This window comes from Macrotis lagotis, chromosome 6 (genome assembly GCF_037893015.1).
Source record: "Macrotis lagotis isolate mMagLag1 chromosome 6, bilby.v1.9.chrom.fasta, whole genome shotgun sequence".
NCBI lineage: Eukaryota > Metazoa > Chordata > Mammalia > Peramelemorphia > Peramelidae > Macrotis > Macrotis lagotis.
In genome coordinates, this window is record NC_133663.1 from 71,704,098 (window position 1) to 71,723,009 (window position 18,912).

The window sequence follows — 18,912 nt, forward strand, 5'->3', positions numbered from 1 at the left end:
TATTGGAGGTTAATGAAGCAACATGGCTAGCTTTCTCAGAGACAGAGAGAGAGAGAGTTTAATGGTGATCTCAGAGTGGATGGTTCGTCTGAAAGATGGAGATTAGCAATCAATTGACAGAATTTGTTTCTCCCTACAAAATAAATTGGGTATTAATCACAACATCCCCTTGATAGTGTGGCTAAGGCTATACTCAGTGCCATTGTCCTCAGAAACAGGAAACATTTCAACTAGCAAGAGTCTTTCAAAGGCTTTCAATTAGAAAGCTTTGTCCCAATGCTCCAATGAGTTAACATCCATTATGCATGTTTTTCTTATATAACAATGCAAGAGATATAACAATTAAAGTACCCAATCATAGCAAAATGGAGAACTTCAAATCAGGAGGAACATCAAAATCAAAAACAAACACATAAAAACCCAGAAAAAATTATTCCCCAAATGCCAATCCAAAGGTTGCTCTAAACATTTTTTTCCAGTCACAAATTAAAAATGTCTGTGTGTGTGTGTGTGTGTGTGTGTGTGTGTGTGTGTGTGTGTGTGTATTTCTTTATCCTGGTTCATCTCCCACGTTCAAAGAGTGTTCTGACCAATATCTGACAACCATAAATAAGGAACAGGAAATGTTAACGAAGCATAAGCTGGCTTCCAACCAAGTCTTGTATGTGGAAGATATATGACTCCTAATTACCTAACAGAAGTTTGATTTACTCCTGTGTATTTGTATAAAGGTCAGAAATGGTGGCAAAGATTTCTGAGAAGAGATTTCAGAGGATTTCTTGGAATGACATACAAATTGTGACAGAAATATGAGGGAAAAGCTGCAAGATATGTAAGGTAAGCTGGCACCTCAAAATGTTGTCGATTTCCATTTTGCCTTCCTAGAAACTATAAACTTTTGACTCTGTCCCATAAGAAAAAATCATTCTTTCTTGGATAGTTTCTTTATCAATAGAGCTCCAATTTCTTTTAATTATTGAAAGCCCAACCAGAACAAACATACAAATATTTCTCCCAACACCTGATGGTATAATCCCCCTATATCATTTTAATCTCTGGGTAGAGGAGGGGAATTGGGTTCTTTGATTAACTCTTTTCAGATATAGCACAGTTCTACCAAATTCCAAATCTACAGCCCTCTTGGACGTGGGTCTAGGCACTTTCTTTCTCAGGACTTCCTTTGCAGGGATGTCAGCAACATTCAGTCTAGAATTCTACCTCCCGCATAATCCTTGACTCAAACTTTTGGGTGTAGGGACTCTGTTCCATGTACTAAGAAATGAAGAGGAAGACAAGATGAACCCCAAGCCCATTTCTTTGAGTTATGGGACATAAGAGGGAAACTGCTCCCAGTTTCAGATTGTAGGTAAACAAGCAGCATACCTGTTGATGCCATCAGATAGTCATTACCCCCCACCCCCTGCAGATTTAATGAAGTTGCAAGTTATAGAATTAATAGAAGTAGTCTGTCTGAGTAGTCTGGGGAGCAGCATTGCAAACAAAGTATATCTCCTTTACAAAAACTATGAAAGGGAGTATGAGAGAGAACATTTGGGACATAAATAATAGGCTCATCAAATATATAGACAGCATAAAGGTAGGAGGCATAGCTAGCACCCTGGATGGTACAAAGCAAGGGGTAGGAGGAGTCTTGGGGAAGTGACAAAGATTTATTCAAGAAAAAGCATCAATAAAATATTTTAGTTTTTTCTCTTTAAAAAACAAAATCTTGGGACACCTGGGTGGCACAGAGCACTGGCTCTGGAATTAGGAGGACCTGAGTTCAAATGTGACCTCAGATACTTAATAATTACCCAAGTGTGTCACTTAACCCTATTGCCTTGCAAAAATCAAACAAAAAGAAAAAGAAAAATCAAGAAAACTGAGAGGTGAACACTATGAGATCAACAAATGTATCCTCATTTTCAGAAAAAAATAATTGAATTTCAGAAACAGATCAATTTACTCCACCTTGTTCAACAACAAAGTTACAAAGGCTTATTAGACAGATGGTTTGTAGGCACTTAGAAAAGAAAACAGAGATTTCTTGCTTCTAGCTAGCATGAATATTCATGAAAAAACAACATATGTTGTAGAAGAAGTAGACATGGAGTTACTTCAGGACATATCCACTAATGGATCCTAATATAAAAAAGTATCCCAAAAGTCATCAGACAGTGTCAATATGTTAACAACATCCTCTTACCATTTCTCCTAGTTGTATTTTTACTAGAATCAGTCTAATTTTAAAACAAAATGGTCATCCCTAATAACTGCAGTTTGCAAGAAGGTGATCAAGCTTGACTTGGGGGTGAGTAATTTAAATGGATAAACGACCTATGAGAAGTCTCACTGACTTTCTACACTTGATGAGACCTTGTATCATGAGCAAGCCACCAGTGTACTGGCAATGTATACCTCTGCATGACTCAGGGTCAGAGTCAGATCAGGGAAACTGCTCCTGAAAACTTACCCAGAAATCCTTCCTGTCGTTAGTATTCTTGTTTTAATCGTGTTTCTTACGTTTCCATTTTTTTGTCACCACAAAAAAGAATTGCTATGGATTTTTTTTTTTTGAGATGTTGTTCTTTTCCTTTTTATTTGATCTCTTTGGTGTATCGACCTAGGAGAGGAGTTCTTGGATCAAAGACAATGCAGTTTTTTGTTTTGTTTGGTTTTAGGTTTTTGCAAGGCAATGGGGTTAAGTGGCTTGCCCAAGGCCACACAGCTAGGTAATTATTAAGTGTCTGAGGCTGGATTTGAACTCAGGTACTCCTGACTCCAGGGCTGGTACTTTATTCGCTGTGCCACCTAGCCTCCCCCTGACAATGCAGTTTTAAGGTCCTTCCTGCATAGTTCCAAATTATTCTTCAGAATGGTCAGACTAGGTTCAAAGCTCCACCAACTGCATTAGTGTGCTTCTCCCCTCCCCCCATATCTTCTCCAGCATTTTCCATTTTCCTTTTCTGTTATGCTATCTATTTTGTTGGGTATGAGGTAGTAACTCAGAGTTGTTTTAATTTGCATTTCTATAATTACTGGTGATTTAAAGAATTTTACATGACAATTGATGTTTTGTCTTTTTCAGAAAAATTATGTGATCATATTATTTGACTATCTATTGGCGAATGGCTATTTAAAAACAAATTTGTCTCATTTGTCTACATACTTGAGAAATGAGACATAGCAGAAAAATTTGTTATAAACATTTTCCCCAATTTTCTGCTTTCCTTCTAACTTAGGCTGCATTGTGCTCATGTAAAACTTTTAAAATTTAATATTATCAAAATTATCTATTTTACATCTTATGATCCTCTCTCTCCCTCTCTCTCTCTGTCATGCACTTTCCCCTTATTTATGGGTATGACAGGTAATTTTGTATATACTCCCTTAATTGGCTTATTATATTATCCTTTGTATCTAAATCATATGTCCATTTTGAGCTTATTGTGTTATAGGGTAGTGGTGGTATATGGAATCTAGGTATATGGTATATTGTTTATGTTAGATTACTTTCTACTTCTCCTGGCATTTTTTAAAATCAAATAGTGAGTTCTCGCCCCAGAAGCTTGAAGCTTGGGTTTTCAAAAACTAGGCTACGATGGCAATTTACTTCTCCATATTATATACTTAATCTATTCCATTAATCAATCACTTTACTTCTTATATAGTACTAGATTGTTATGGTGATTACCTTTTGTAGTACAGTTTTGAGATCTGATATTGTTAGACCTCCTTCCTTTACTTTTTTCATTGATTCCCTTGATATTATTGACCTTCTCTTTCTCCAGATGAATTTTGTTATACTTTCCTAACTCTATAAAAGATTTCTTTAGTAGTTTGGTATGACACTAAGTAATTTAATTTAGGTAATATTGTCATATTTATTATATTGTCTATTGTCTATGTTGTGTTCTGTGTTCTAATGTCATTTTCAATTATACCATTCTACATTGAAATTGTGCTTCCAGGTCAATAGAATTTACTCTTTATTCCAGGCCTGTTTTCAGGTCTTAATAGTCTACATTCTATCTCCTAAGGATATTTTAAGGTCTAATTTTCTATATTCTAACATATTGCTTCCAGCTCAAATATTCTATGCTAATATTTTATGTTCTAATATTCTACATGCCAGAGCTTCTTCCAGCTTGAATATTCGGGACTCTAACAGTCTGTCTTTTAAGGACCCTTCCAGTTCTAATACTGTAATATTGTAGTTTCTAAGGATACTCTCAGCTATAACATTCTCTGTTCTTATATCCTATTTTCTAAGGTTGCTCCTTATAGCTCTCACATTTTAATTATGAGATTTGTGTTCTAAAGGGGTTTTAGATTTAAGAACACCATTTTATAGTGTTTGCTAGGGATGCTTCTAGCTCTTACATTTTATTCTCTAACAATCTGCCTTCTAAGGGACCTTCTGGTTCTAATGTAAAGCATTAACACCTTAGAATTGCATTAAGACTTTTTAGAACATCTTGTTCCCCATTTTCTGAGGCTATGTTCACATGTAATGTTTTAAATTTCAATAACCTCTATCCTTTAGTCCCATATAACTCTAATATTCCATTTTCTACTTCCTTTCTATAACTTTTATAATCCTCTTAAGATAATTGTTTTGTCAAGAAAAGAATTGAGGTTTAGAGCAAAGCTAGAAGAAAGGAAATAGGCAGAGGTTCACCATTATTGTATTTATTTTATTCTCCTGCCTCTAGTTGTGTTTTTGTTTAATAGTTTCAGTCTTGTCTGACTCTTCATGACCTTATTTGGATTTTTCTTGGCAGCTTCCTACTCGTGCTTCTTTTACAGATGAGTAAAACTGAGGCAACAGAGTCGAGTGACTTGTCCAGAGTCATACAGTAAGTAACTGATACAAAATATATGTCTTTCTAATATATTCAGGGATAAAGCAAGAAAGTCCATTACTTTACAGTTAAAAATGTTCACTATAGTAGTGAGATAAGAAAAAGAAATCATTCCTCCTAAGAGGTAGGCAATTAATAAAGGTTTGTTGGATTGAATTGGTCTCCCTTCAGTCTCTCCTTTTCAAACCATTCATCACATAATTGCCACAGCCACCCCTCACACCGCCATCAAATCCAGTTCCTATGCTTGTCATGGAATTACCTCCCTGATGTCATGGTCTTCTTCAAAAATAAAGGACAAACATTAGTCACAGAAAGCTAACTTTCCACTGAAGATTCTGCATTCCTGGATACTCTACGTGATATTGGAATTACCTTCTCTGATTCACTGAATATTATATTAAAGGTCACAATTTTCCTATATAGGAATGTATGTATATGTGCCTTCTATTTAGTTTCGTTTTAGAAACAAAACAAAACTAGACCTTGTTAAATATAATATAAATTTATTGATCCAAAGCAGATACATTTACCTCCAATTAATGGAGTTTGTAATAGAGCTTGTAGAAGCAACAATCCCACAACTGTTCAGATTAGCTCTCTCTTTTGGTCTATACAGTAGACCATTATTAATTTTTTTTCTCTTCATTCAAGTGTTTAAAAGGATAAACAAGTACAGTTATTCTCTCTATATATCCTAATTGAAATAGGTAAGGATTAGGCCAGGAGAGATAAACATTTGAGATTTATATTTCTCTAATTTCTTAGTTGTCTTCACCAAGATTTTAAAAACATGCAGCCCAAACGCTTTTAAAATTCTTTCAAGATATAATTTTTAAAAAGCAGTAAACAATTTTCCATAAAAAGGAAGAATTCTGAGAGTACAACAATTCATTCTTCAGCTGGAAGTGGAAAAGATCCCATTTTCTTATTTTCCTCAGTTTAATATTTAGATTTCTCCTTATAGGAAGCTTTTATTCTTTTGATTTCAGAAAGATCCCATGGCCCATCAGGCCAGTTGTGATGATCTATTAGTATTAAATGAGCAAAATAACCCTTGAATTATTTTTGACAAACATGTAAATTTTTTTCCTTTTAGGAAATAAGCATATTTCTAAACCTATCCCAAGCCCAGCACAATCTTTCCAACAAATTCACTAAAATTATTAGAATCCCACCAATATTAGAACATTGAGAACAACTCACTCATTATAATTTAATTAATTTTTTTATTAAAGCCTTATATGGCATTGTTATGAATATAGATTATATTGCAGAATTAAGGTCTGATATAAAAATGTGAATATGGATTATAATTTGTGGGTTGGCTTTTATGTTTCTGACAGTATTTTATTTTAAAAAGGACCTCATTTTAGGGATATGGTTTTTAAGCAAAGACAACCTATATTCAGACTAACATACTTTAGTATTTCAACAGGTCCTGCATCTTGATGGTGCTAGTACTGCTTCCCAGTTAGACTGTATGGTGCATAGAGCACTGGGCCTGCTATAGAGAAGATGAATACAAATATGGCCTTTGACACTTACTGCGTGACCCTGGCTCTGACTCTATGCCTCAATTTCCTTATCTGTAAAATGGGGACAATAGTACCTATCTCCCAGGGGTGTTGTGAGGATCAAAAGAGACATTTATTAAGCTTCTATTGCAGGGTCTGGCACACAATAGATATTTTGTAAATATGAAAATCCATCCTTTGGGTTTTCCTTTGTTCCTCCCTTCTCTGCACTTTAAAACCCATCTACATTTTATTGAGTAGAATTCTTGCCCAACTTAACCCATAAATCCTTTATAAAGGATCTGTTGAATTGGAATTCCCTCTCTTGGTTAAAAGTTAAAGGAGAGGAAATTGAAAAGTGGATTGATATATAATTGTTTTTCTTGGTAATCCTATATATTTTATCTTATGCATTTAAAATATAAAATTCTGAGGTTGGCTCTGTCAGACTGATGAATGGACTAAGGCACACAAGAAGGTTAATAACTTCTGATAGATCTGTTAGCATTCTGTGCTTTATAGTATAGCAGTTGGGAAGTCTCTCTGCCTTTATCACATGAATAGCCTAGCTCTTTCTGATTATACATTTATTGAATAGTATTTTTTATGTAATTTTTTTATATTTAAGTGACATTTGGTATAAACAAGTTCTGTAGTCTATTTATGGCTAAATATATTATGTCTCTTCATTGCTCTATAAGTAACTCAAAAAGTGGGACTCTATAGAGATTGTGGTATGTCAGGATTTAGTGCTGTTTGCTCCAGTTCTCTCATTTGCAAAATTAGTTAGAGAGGAAAATGGCAAACCACTCTAGAATCTTTGCCAAGAAAACCCAGATGAGGCATGAAGAGTTGGATATAACTTAAAAAAAAGACTACATTGAAGATATTGGTATTAAAAAGATGAATATTGTAGAATCATGGAAACAATGTGCAACTTTCTGAAGTTAGCCAATGCACTTGCTATCTCCTACTCAATCTTATTCAATTCTAGGTGAGCGTAAACATTTTGAATGCATCTGGAATCTAATTTGTAGCTGTCCCTCCAAGGATGTAGATTACATCCTTCAAATTTATCCATTCTATGGAACCTGTCTATATTCTCTCAAAAATTTGCCACAGAATATGCTGCAGGCCTTCCTCATTTTCTTTTGATACCAAGAGACATAAGAAAGACTTGTACATTATGTATAATATGCAATAATTCAATGAATTGCCTTAGTCTGAACAATAGGTATTCACCTTTCATAGCTGATTATTAAATTGACTGTTCCAGTGGTCATGGATTTCACTGAAACTTATGATGATAGCATCATACATTTAGAGCTAGAAGTGATCTTAGAAGTCATCTATTTCAACACTTTTTTTCCCTTATGTAAAGAAATGTTTCCTTTTTCTCTTTTCATCAAAGATACCCTTGACTAGGAGGTATGAATATTGTTAAAGAAAGTCATGAAAGCAGAATAACCATCACTTTCACTGAAGGGCAGAGACATCAGAGAAGGCTTGATGGAGGATGTGGCACCAGAGTTGAGCATTTAAAGAACATCAAGTTATGGAAATGATACAGAGGACAGGAATTCATTCTTGGCATGGGGAACAGTGAGCAAAACTAATGAAAGAGGAAAGAAGTTTCAACTGAGAAATGGAAAATAGTATAATGTGGCTAGAAGGTAAAGTATCTGGATGATTACTATAGGGGGTGGCTAGGTGGCGCAGTGGATAGAGCACCAGCCCTGGAGTCAGGAGTACCTGAGTTCAAATGCAGCCTCAGACACTTAATAATTACCTAGCTGTGTGGTCTTGGGCAAGCCACTTAACCCCATTCCTTGCAAAAGCTAAAAAAAATGAATGATTACTATAAGATAAGGATAAACATGACAGTAGAAGCCAAAGCATGGAGCCCTGTGATTAACAAAGTAATGAGTTTTTGCTTTATTTGTCAGGTGATGGGGAGTTAACTGAAGACTTTTTAGTAGAAGACAGTTCGACCTGTGTTACCACTGTGGTATTGGTAAGCTCCAGCTGCTTCTCTGGCTGGCCTCTAAAGTTATCTTTCAGTATTAGATCTCTTGATCTTTCATCCTCTTCAATTTATCTTACCCACTAGTTGTGCATGTTCCACAAGGGCCTGTCTTCAACCTTGTTTTAATCACTTACTCCCTTGAGGAGATCCCCAGTTTCCATGGTTCAATGTTTACTTTTATTCAGAAAATTTTCAAAATTTATATATTCTTTTTGGTTTGGACCCAAATCATTTAAATAGTCTCTCAAGTTTCTCTCCTAAACTTTTGTCTTGCATTGCAAACTACCTTACCTTGCCCATCATATTTATTTGCTGAATTGAACTGATAAATAGATCCATCTCTTAAAGATTTGACAGAGGTGCAAAAGAAAACAAAGCCTTTTAGTTGGCCATAATAATTACTTGGATTTTTAAAAATTGTTTTTCCTTTCTTTATATTATCATATCAATCTTTCAATGATTTATGTTTGGGAGGGAAGGCAATACAAATTGCGATCAATGGAAAGGCTTCCTGCAGAAGAGGGTAGGTGAGCAGAGTCTCAAAGAAAGAAAGAAAGAGACTCTATAAGGTGAAAGTAGGAGGGAGTACATTCAACAAATTTGGACTGGCTAATGCAAAGGTATGACAAAGGGAAGGTAGAATGTTAAGTGTGAGGAGAAGAGAGTTTGACTGAATTAGAGTGTGGGAGTGGAAAAATTTCTAATGAGGTTGAAAAGATAAATTAGTGTCATTTTATGAAGTTTAAAAAGTAAAAAAGGAATTTTATATTTTATTTTAAAAGCAAAGTCAACTGGAGTTGACCAAGTAGCAGAGTTATATGGTCAGATTTATACTTCATGAAAAAAGAATGTCAGCAGCAGCATATAGGATAAAATGAAGTGGTGAGAAATTTGAAATAGAGGAAGATAAAGAGGTTGCTGTAATCTAGGCTAGAAGTGATGAGAAACTGAATTGAAGTGGTAGTTACATGAGTATAGAGAAGGAGTCAAATATGAGAGATGTGAAGCTAAGATTTGGCGACTTACAATTAAAATACAAGGTGAAGAAAAGTGAGGGATTGAGGATAATGCAAAGTTAAGAACCAAGAAGATTGGAAGGATGTGTGTGTGTGTGTGTGTGTGTGTGTGTGTGTGTGTGTGTAAAATTGTATAAATTCTGAATAAAACAAGTGGAATTTGAGATGTATTCAGGACTTCCAGTTTGAAATATCTAGTAGGCTATTGATGATGTGGGATTGAGTTGTGGGAGAGATGTTGGATATATATCTGGGTCATTTGCATAGAGATGATTTCAAAAGCCTCTGAAATGAAGAGAAGAGAGAGCTTATTATAGACTAAATCTGTTATAAAGAACTGTCATAGTTTCATTTTTGCTATTTTCCTAGTTTCATTTCTTAATTAGCTCAGGATAATCTAAGAGCTCAAACAGTTTTCTTCAAGAGTGCTTTTCCCTCCCATCTCTGCACTGATTTGTTAGGAGATAGCACTCATTATTTTCTAACCTCCTCTGTAACATTCCCCTAATAGACTTATATCCTAAAATTGTTTTTATCTTTGGATGCTGGATATCTCTATTTGGCAAAGATCTCAAGTGTTATTAAGAAGTTTTTGAGCTGTTTTGACTTTCTTGCTGTGATTTCTACTTTATGCTGGTTTAACTTGTTTATGCAATAGTGTTCATCAATATTAATGTCTTTTTCTTTACACATGTCCCATTTATCAGCATCAACAGCTTGTTTAATAGGTCATTATGGTGTTATCATTAGAGGCAATGTTCTCAATGTTCTTTATTCTTACTTAGCACTGATTTCAATCTTTGCTCTAAATAGTTAAACATTTAGTTGCATACAGAATTATTTGGGGAGCTCTATTTCTATCCACCCAGTTAGTCAAGACAGTCATCACATATTTAATACATATTGATTAAATGACCCAGACTAAAAAGAGGAAGAAAGCTGATTTTCTATATAGCCAAATTCTACAAAGAGAGTTTTTTTAGGATGAATTTCTTTTCAAATTATTTGACATAAATTTTATGGCTCTCTCTCATTCAATGCCAATTTAAAAGCTCAAACAATAAGACACAAAGTTCTTGATTACTCATTTTTTTCTTTATGCTTACCTGGTATGTCCCAACCTTGAGAATCCAAAATATTACCACCATCCACATTCACTGTTTGTCTTGTAATATATGAATCAGCAGGAGATAATAAAAAACACATGATGGAAGAGGTTAAGAAGTAAAATAGAAATTATTTTATATTCATGTGTTTAACATTATACATAGATGCTTATTGATATATAACTTTCTAACTATATGTAGATATGTAGGTACACATATATACATATTAGACATATCACAGAACCTCAGTTGTAAACCAATTCTTAAATATTAATATGTACAACTCTTAAAACCAATTTTCCTTTATAATATCCATGATCAAGTGGTTATCTGAACTCTGTTTTGGGCAATAGCTTTCTGAACCCCATTTTATTTTTAGCTAGACTTCATGGTTGGGAAATTTTTCCTCCTGCTGAAAATGCATATGATATATCTTTTAGGTGCAAGACTACATACCTATATAGTTAATACTTTAGATACACCCGAGTATGTACCTTAAAACAAAATTCTGTCTACATTTGTGGTTTATGCATCCTAACTTGCATCGCTTTACTGCTTTTGTCTAAATAATTGTGGGAATATCTGAAAAAGTGGGTAAAAGAAAAGACAAAAGTCAATTTCTTTTTTTAAATTCTGCATGGAATGAACTAATGGTGAAAAATGAAGTAGTGCAGAATAGAGACTGACCAAATAAAGTCAGATATGTGTATACATTCAGTATACAAGATGCAATCAAGAAAATGAATTTTTGTCATATATTTATAATTAACTTGTAATATCCACTTTATTAAATACCCTCACTATCAGATCTAAATATGTAAATGTATGTATATATATATATATATATATATATATATGTTTGTATTTAGATATAGATGTAGGTATGGCTCATTTTCTCAATGTAAAATAGTGATTAATTTTGTTCATGTTTTGGGATTAAAAAACTTGATGTTTTTAAATTCAGATACATATGAAAAATAAAGTATTCATGAAAAGTACATCCTTTCCTTTAAACACACACACTCTACAAACTGCTGAATTCATTGTCTCAATATAATTAATGTAGGGAAGCTGGATGATATTTGTTAAACATAATTAAATGAGGGCACAGGTGTGAGTTGAGAAGAGGAAAAGGAGAGCTAGAGTAGAGTAAATTATCTGACCTAAAAGGGGCACAAAAGGGCATTTACAGTGAAGGAGAGGTGCATGTGGGGGTTGTAGCATATGAATCTTATCTCATTAGAATTGACACAAAGAAAGAATAACATACACACTCAGTTATATTTAGAAATCTATCCTACCATACATGAAAATAGGAAGGGTGGGGGAGGGAGGCTGGCAAGTAAGATGGAGGAAAATACAAACAAATATTAACTGAAAAAATTTATAGAAAATTTTATTATGAAGATTTCCTTTCCTCAAACATATAGAGGATTGAGTCAAATTGATGAAATCAAGAGCTATTCCTTAATTGATAAATAGACAGTATATGAACAAGCAGTTTTTAGACAAAGTAATCAAAGCTATTCCTTGTTATCTGAAAAAATCATCTAAATTACTATTGAGTAGAAAAATGCAAATTTAAATAACTCTAAAGTTTCACCCCAGAACTATTGGATTGGCAAATATGATAGAAAAGAAAAATAACAAATGCTGGAGTCCCTATGGAAAAATTAACATACTAATGTATTATTGGTGAAGCTGTACAATAGATGCAAGCATTCCCTAGAGCAATTAAGAACTATGTCCAAATGACAATAAAAATATACATTCTCTTTGACCAAGCAATAGGAAACTGATCTATAATGTACAAAAATATTTAGAATAGTTCAATTAAGAGGTAGCATAGAATTGAAAATTGAGGGTATTTTCATTTACTTAAGAATGATTGAGCAAGTGGTTGTATGTGATTGTAACATCATACTATTGCAATGTAAGAAATGACAAGCAGAATGCTCTCAATAAAACCTGGAAAGACTTACATGAATGGATCCAACATGAAATGAATAGAACTAGGACAATATTGTATACATTAACAGCAATATTGTATGATGATCAACTGTGGATATCTTAACTATTCTCTTCAATACAATGACTAATTCTGAAGGGTATAATAAAAATGCTATTTACCAGAAAAAGCACTAATGGAATCCGAATGCAGATTGAAATCTACTTTTACTTTGCTTTCTTAACTTTTTTGGATATTTTATTTGTGTTTTCTTTCACAACATAACTAACATAGAAATATATTTTGCAAAATTGCATATGAATAATCTATATAAATTTCTATATAAAATCTTTATAAACTATAAAAAATCTATCTAAAATCTAAATAAAAATTCCCCAACTTTTCAAAGGTGGGGAGGAGAGAGAGAAAGGGAAGGAGAGAATTTGGAAGTCAAACAATTTTTAAATGAATATTAAAATTTATTTTTATATTTAATTGGGGGAACAAAAATATTAATTTTTTAAAAATTAAGAGAGTTTTTAGAAAAGTTCTTCCTATTCCACTAAAAAAAGTATATTCAAATCACATTTGAATCATGAAAAGGCAAAAAAGGCAGAAAAGCAACTCAAGAGGAATGACACACATTCCAAGTAGGACCTAAAGATTTCAGATAATCCAACCTGAAGATATTGCCATAAGCATCAAGAAAGGTCAGAAACCTGGAAAAGTCTAAATAACTGGTTTAACCTACAGTTCTGTGTGAGCAGTTAATAAAATAAATTATAGTCAGTAAAAGCAGAGTCATGATGGAGTACTGTCAGATTATGTCTATAGTATGACACACAGAAAGAGTGTAAATGAAATCATCAGAAACAGCTCTGGCATCCATTAATATAGAACATTTAGCAGTCCTGCCTATAAGAAATATTTAAGTGTTTAGCAAATCCTTTGGTTGCATCATCTGCACCTTACTAAAGAAGAAATCCCACAATAAAAATGGTCCCAAATATGGGAACAAGTGTGTAGGAATACTTTAAAAGAATCTTCTTAGAGCCCACAAGTATAAAGAATGCAGTCCAAAATCACAGGGCATTTAAAAAATTCTCCTTCAGCATTAGGAAATCCATTATTCAACATGGTAATGATGTTTACAACAGACCCTTCATGTTCTTTCATCCAAGACTTGTAAACTGTGTAACAGACAAAATATAATTAGATTAAATCATTTCCAGACAACATAGGGTAAGAGTAAGCAGTGACTCTGAAATCAGATCATCTCAGTTTAAAAAGTCATTAGCTTTCATTTGCTCAGTTCTAATTTTCAAAGAGTTATATTCTTCAATGAGTTTGTGCACCTACTTTTCTGTTTCACCAATTCCACATTTTTTTTTTTTAGGTTTTTTGCAAGGCAAATGGGGTTAAGTGATTTGCCCAAAGGCCGCACAGCTAGGTAATTATTAAGTGTCTGAGATGGGATTTGAACCCAGGTACTTCTGACTCCAGGGCTGGTGCTTTATCCACTGCGCCACCTAGCTGCCCCAATTCCACATTTTTTTCTCCTTGTTGGTTTTTTGCACTTCTTTGATCTTTTGAACTAGTCGGTTTTTCAAGGTGTTATTTTCTTCATTATTTTTTGTATCTTCTTTATCAAGCCGTTGACTAGTTTTTCATGATTTTCTTGCATCACTCTCATTTCTCTTCACAATTTTTCCTCTATCTCTTTTGCTTGACATTCAAAATTCATTTTGAATTCTTCCATGACCTGAGACCAATTCATATTTTTCTTGGAGGCTTTAGATGTAGAACTTTGACTTTATTACTTTCTTCTAAATATGTGTTTTGATCTTCCTTTTCACCTTAGTAACTTACTTTTTATGGTCAGATTTGTTTTCTTTTGTTTTCTCATTTCCCCAGCCCTTTAGTTAACCTTTAACTTTTTATTAAAATAGGTCTTTGCTTCCAGAGAGGAAGGCACACTGTCACAAGCTCCAGGTATTTTGTGCAGCTATTTTCAGAAATATTTCTAGTGACCCATAAGTTTTCAGTTCTTACAAGGTGGTATAATCTTACTCGTCTCCTGGCCTGTGCTCTGATCTATAAGTGATCATATGCACAGAGGGTCTCTGCTCCACTGTGGTCACAGACTCTGGTGTGCTAGTGCTCCTCCTAACCCTAGGACTGCCACCCAAGAACTGTGACCTGGATCCAAGTATGGGCAAATCAATAGAGTCCTGCCCTAGTTCTAGCAAAGTAATCCCTATGATCCCCTTCTGACCTGTTGTTCAGTTCCCTTACTATCCTTCTACTGTGGCTGATTCAGTGGCTCCCAAGGCTGGTGGTTTTCTAGGAGCCTGGGCTTGAGTGGGCTTCATAATCACTCAGGTGCTACTGATCTTTCCTGCCCACATTCTAAGTTGTCCTGACCTGAAAAATTCTCCCATTTCATCTTTTTGTGAGTTCTGCTGCCCTAGAATTTGTTTAGATTCATTCTTTAAAGCTATTTGGAAGGGTTTGGAGGAGCACTCAGGTGAGCTACAACCTTCACTCCACCATCTTGACTCTGCTTCCAGATCAGATCAGTCACTTGCTACCTAAGTAAACTTGAACAAGTGACTGCTCTTCAGATTTGTCATTTATAAAATGAAGGATTTGGACAAGAGTACCTCTAACAAGTCTTCCAGCTGTAGATTTTGGATCCTAAGGCCCTTATGCTGCCAGGCATGCCCTTTTTTAGGATATCCAAATATCAAGTCAATATAAATTAATGAAACAGTACTGCTTTCTTCAAAACATCTAGTTAGCAAGTATTTTTTTATACTTTAATTTTGCAAACTATTCAACACGTATTTTCTCATTTGATCCTTATAAGGCATGAGGCAGATGCTATATCCCCAATTTTACAGATGAAGAAATTGAAGTATAAATTTCTTCTTTTAAATATAAATTCCCAGAGTACAAAGATCAGAACCAGAAGTTTCTGATGGCTTAGTTCAGGAGTTGACAAACTAGAGCCTATAGGTCAAATCTAGCTTCAGTCTGCTACCACTAGAACTTTGCTTTTCCCAGTAATTCTTAGCAAACTATTGCTGGGCATAAAGACTTCTTTTCTAATGACTCTTCAATTTGTCTTTTCCAAGTTAAATAATGCCATCCAAGATTATTCTTTTAAATGTTTCCTTAGATTAAAATCTCTTTCTCACAAGCCTGTGGCTTTTTTATGATGTTTGATAGATCACAGTTCAAACCATTAACCTTAAGACAAGTTCACGGTCTGTTGATCAGTCTAGACCTATCTGGAGATATCCACCACCAGGAAGACTACAAGATGATGAATAGTTTAGCTACTCACAAAAACTGGTTACTAAATTGTCAAAAGGTTTCAATGTACATCATTGTAGGAAACATTCACATTTGTAAAGTCACAGATCCTTTAAGAATTAGGCATCTCAGGTTTGCATGAACTGATGCTGAGTGAGATGAGCAGAATCAGAAAAACACTGTACACCCTAACAGCAACACGGGGGTGATGTTCAACCTTGATGGACTTGCTCATTCCATCAGTGCAGCAATCAGGGACAATTTAGGGCTGTCTGCAATGGAGAATACCATCTGTATCCAGAGAAAAAACTGTGGAGTCTCAACAAAGACCAAGGACTATTAACTTTAATTTAGAAAAAAAATTGATATCTTATTGTCTTATCTGGTTATCTCTTATACTTTATATTTCTTCCTTAAGGATATGATTTTTCTCTCATCACATTCAATTTGGATCAATGTATACCATGGAAACAATGTAAAGACTGGAAAATTGCCTTCTGGGGGGGGGAGAAGTAAGATTAGGGGAAAAATTGTAAATCTCAAAATAAATAAAATCTTTAAGAAAAAAAATTGGCACCTCAGTGCCAGTGATACTTTTTTAGGGAGCTTTATGAACTCCAGATGAAGAAAGGTAAATGAGAATTTGTTATTCCTACCTGCTTTGCAAAGGTAAAAGTTTCAATCAGGCTGCTTTCAACCACAGCATTCCATGCCTTTGAAGCTATGAGTTCAGTCAGAGATAAGTATTGGCCTGTTGAATTGTTCACCAGGAAACTGAGCTTGCCATTAACATCTAATGTAGATTTAACCAAATTGTTGACCTAAACAACAAACATAATAAAGGAAATTTGTTAATGAACCCAAAATGTTATTGGTAGACTCAGAAATGAAGATTAGCATGACTGGTATCTTTCCACAATGGATTCTGACACTTGCTGGTTTGTGAGATTACTGTTGAGTTCCCTTTGGGTGGTTGATTTTTAACATGAAATCAGGATAATTTTTAAATTAATAAAAAAGGCAAGTAAACTGCTCTAACCCTTAGAAGAGAAGAATATGTCTAGTACAGACATAGTAATGGAAGGCAAGTCCATTTTAATAATCTGAGGTTTCTTTTTTGAAACTTGAGAAGGGGCAAGTGATCAATTTTCCTGCATGCATGAAAGTCATGCATCTTTGTATACTTCAATATATCATGGAATTGCACTTGTATTTGTCCTCACAGCAATATGTATTTTGGGGAAAAAATGACTGTTGAGGTTGTGCTTCAGAGAAGGCTGCACATATTGAATTGATCCAGTTCAATCTTAAAGCATTTATCACTCCAGCCTTTTTCCTCACTGCACATCAGGTGAGAGTGTCAGAATGACTTTGGCAAAACAGGAATGGTTATTATAAACACAGAAAGGAGTTTTTCACATAAATTTTGGAGGAAAATATAAATGTTTAAATTTGGTGAAGTGAGTGCTGTTTCTCTGTGAAATGATGCTAGAAATCTCACCATAGAAAGCATAGCCCACAATAACTCCAAATTTTTTTGACAGGTGATATATCAGAGACAGAGTCAAGAAGAGCAGACTTGACCTAAGGTCGCTCCTAAGATGACTGAAACCATATTAAAAATCTAACAGGGAAATATTTAGCAAAATCAATAAAAATACAATATAGATGCTAATTTGTGGTTTTCTAAGTTAATATACAGATTACAGACTTTGTGTGTATGTGATTTTGAAACCCCTGCACTCAAGTATCTAGGAAAGTCAATACAAAATGGGAGTCTTGATTCTTGAAACATTTGATCTTCTTTTGGAACAATCCCCTATTTTTATATATGTGAAATATCCTTTGGTATCTGTCATATTACAGGAGTCAGATTTGTCATCTGAAGAAAGAACTCTCTATACATATTTCTTTCCATTATATTTTGATAATGTATTAAATAAGATAGACTTACTGAGTTTTATCTGAAGAAAAATTCAATGATTTTTGGTTGATATGGAAATACACAGATTTCAATGCATAATTAAGAATTACTGTCTTGCATGCTTATTTACAATTTTCACTAAGACTAATGCTAAAAATTCTTAGAAAAACATTCTTAACTATTAAAAAAACTCATATTTGAGTGCAGTATGAATGCACATGGTGCTGGGTGAGATTTGATGGTGGGAAGAAAGAAGGGAGTGAGAGAGAAAGTCCATATTAAAGGCTACTGAATTAGTCTGGTGAGAATTGAAGTGAACCAGTACTGTGGTGGTGTTTGTATAAGTAGAGAGAAGGCATATATGAGAGATGTCATGGTGTCAGCAAAGTCAATATTTAATAATGAATTGGAAGTGTAAGATGTGAGTGATGTGAATGAGGATGATTATAAAGATGGGTAAAAGGACTGTTCTATTTTAATTTTTAGACCCCCAAGCATCCAGCAGTGTACTTTGCCCTAGTAGCCACTTAATGTTTTTTGGATTTTTGTTAAACATGTTATACTTAAAAAGACAAGAAAATGTACATTATAGAAAGATTTTGAAAAAGATTTCAAACAAAACTATTTGTGATTAATCTGCTATAACCAGGAAAAGATTAATGAAGTCCCAAGTATTTTTACTAATTGAGAGTATGTAACCAACAGGAAAAAAAATATCAAAGAAGTACTTAAGGTCATATTGCACTCTCAACATAATTTTCCTGACTTTTAGAGAAACAAAATTAGAGTTATTGGTTTTACCTCTTCTTTTTGAATATTGCACTGGATGGGAGTAACAATGGCTGAGTTGGAGGGCAGGCGGTCAGCATGCAATTCTTCAGCTGTAGATTTTAATCTATCAAATGTATGGGAGGTGATAACTACATTACACTCTGACAAGAAAACAAACAAATGAAAGTCTTAGAAAATTAAATAAATTGACTTGAATCTTATCAGCTGTTCCTAATTTTACCAGTAATAATACATAAAAATATTTCAGTGAATCCCCAATCTTCTAATGAATTTGGATACTTCACAACAGATCAAAGTTTGCATTTTCATTTATGTAATTCTTATTTGTATTTCTATAAACCCTTCATAAAGAAGTTACCTAGTGGACAGTTGAACTTTCTTTGAGGGATGACCTACAAAA

At 34.1% G+C, this 18,912-nt stretch overlaps 1 long non-coding RNA gene across 2 annotated transcripts in view; it reads left to right on the top strand.

The window, feature by feature from the left end:
* LOC141490969 (uncharacterized) overlaps positions 1 to 18,912 on the top strand; it is a 43,978-nt gene that overhangs the window by 19,141 nt on the left and 5,925 nt on the right. For both annotated transcript variants that reach the window (XR_012469410.1, XR_012469409.1), the window contains 4 exons: positions 732 to 837; positions 4,785 to 4,859; positions 7,794 to 8,055; positions 8,329 to 8,396. This is a non-coding gene — a long non-coding RNA (uncharacterized LOC141490969). The remainder of the gene's footprint in view (positions 1 to 731; positions 838 to 4,784; positions 4,860 to 7,793; positions 8,056 to 8,328; positions 8,397 to 18,912) is intronic.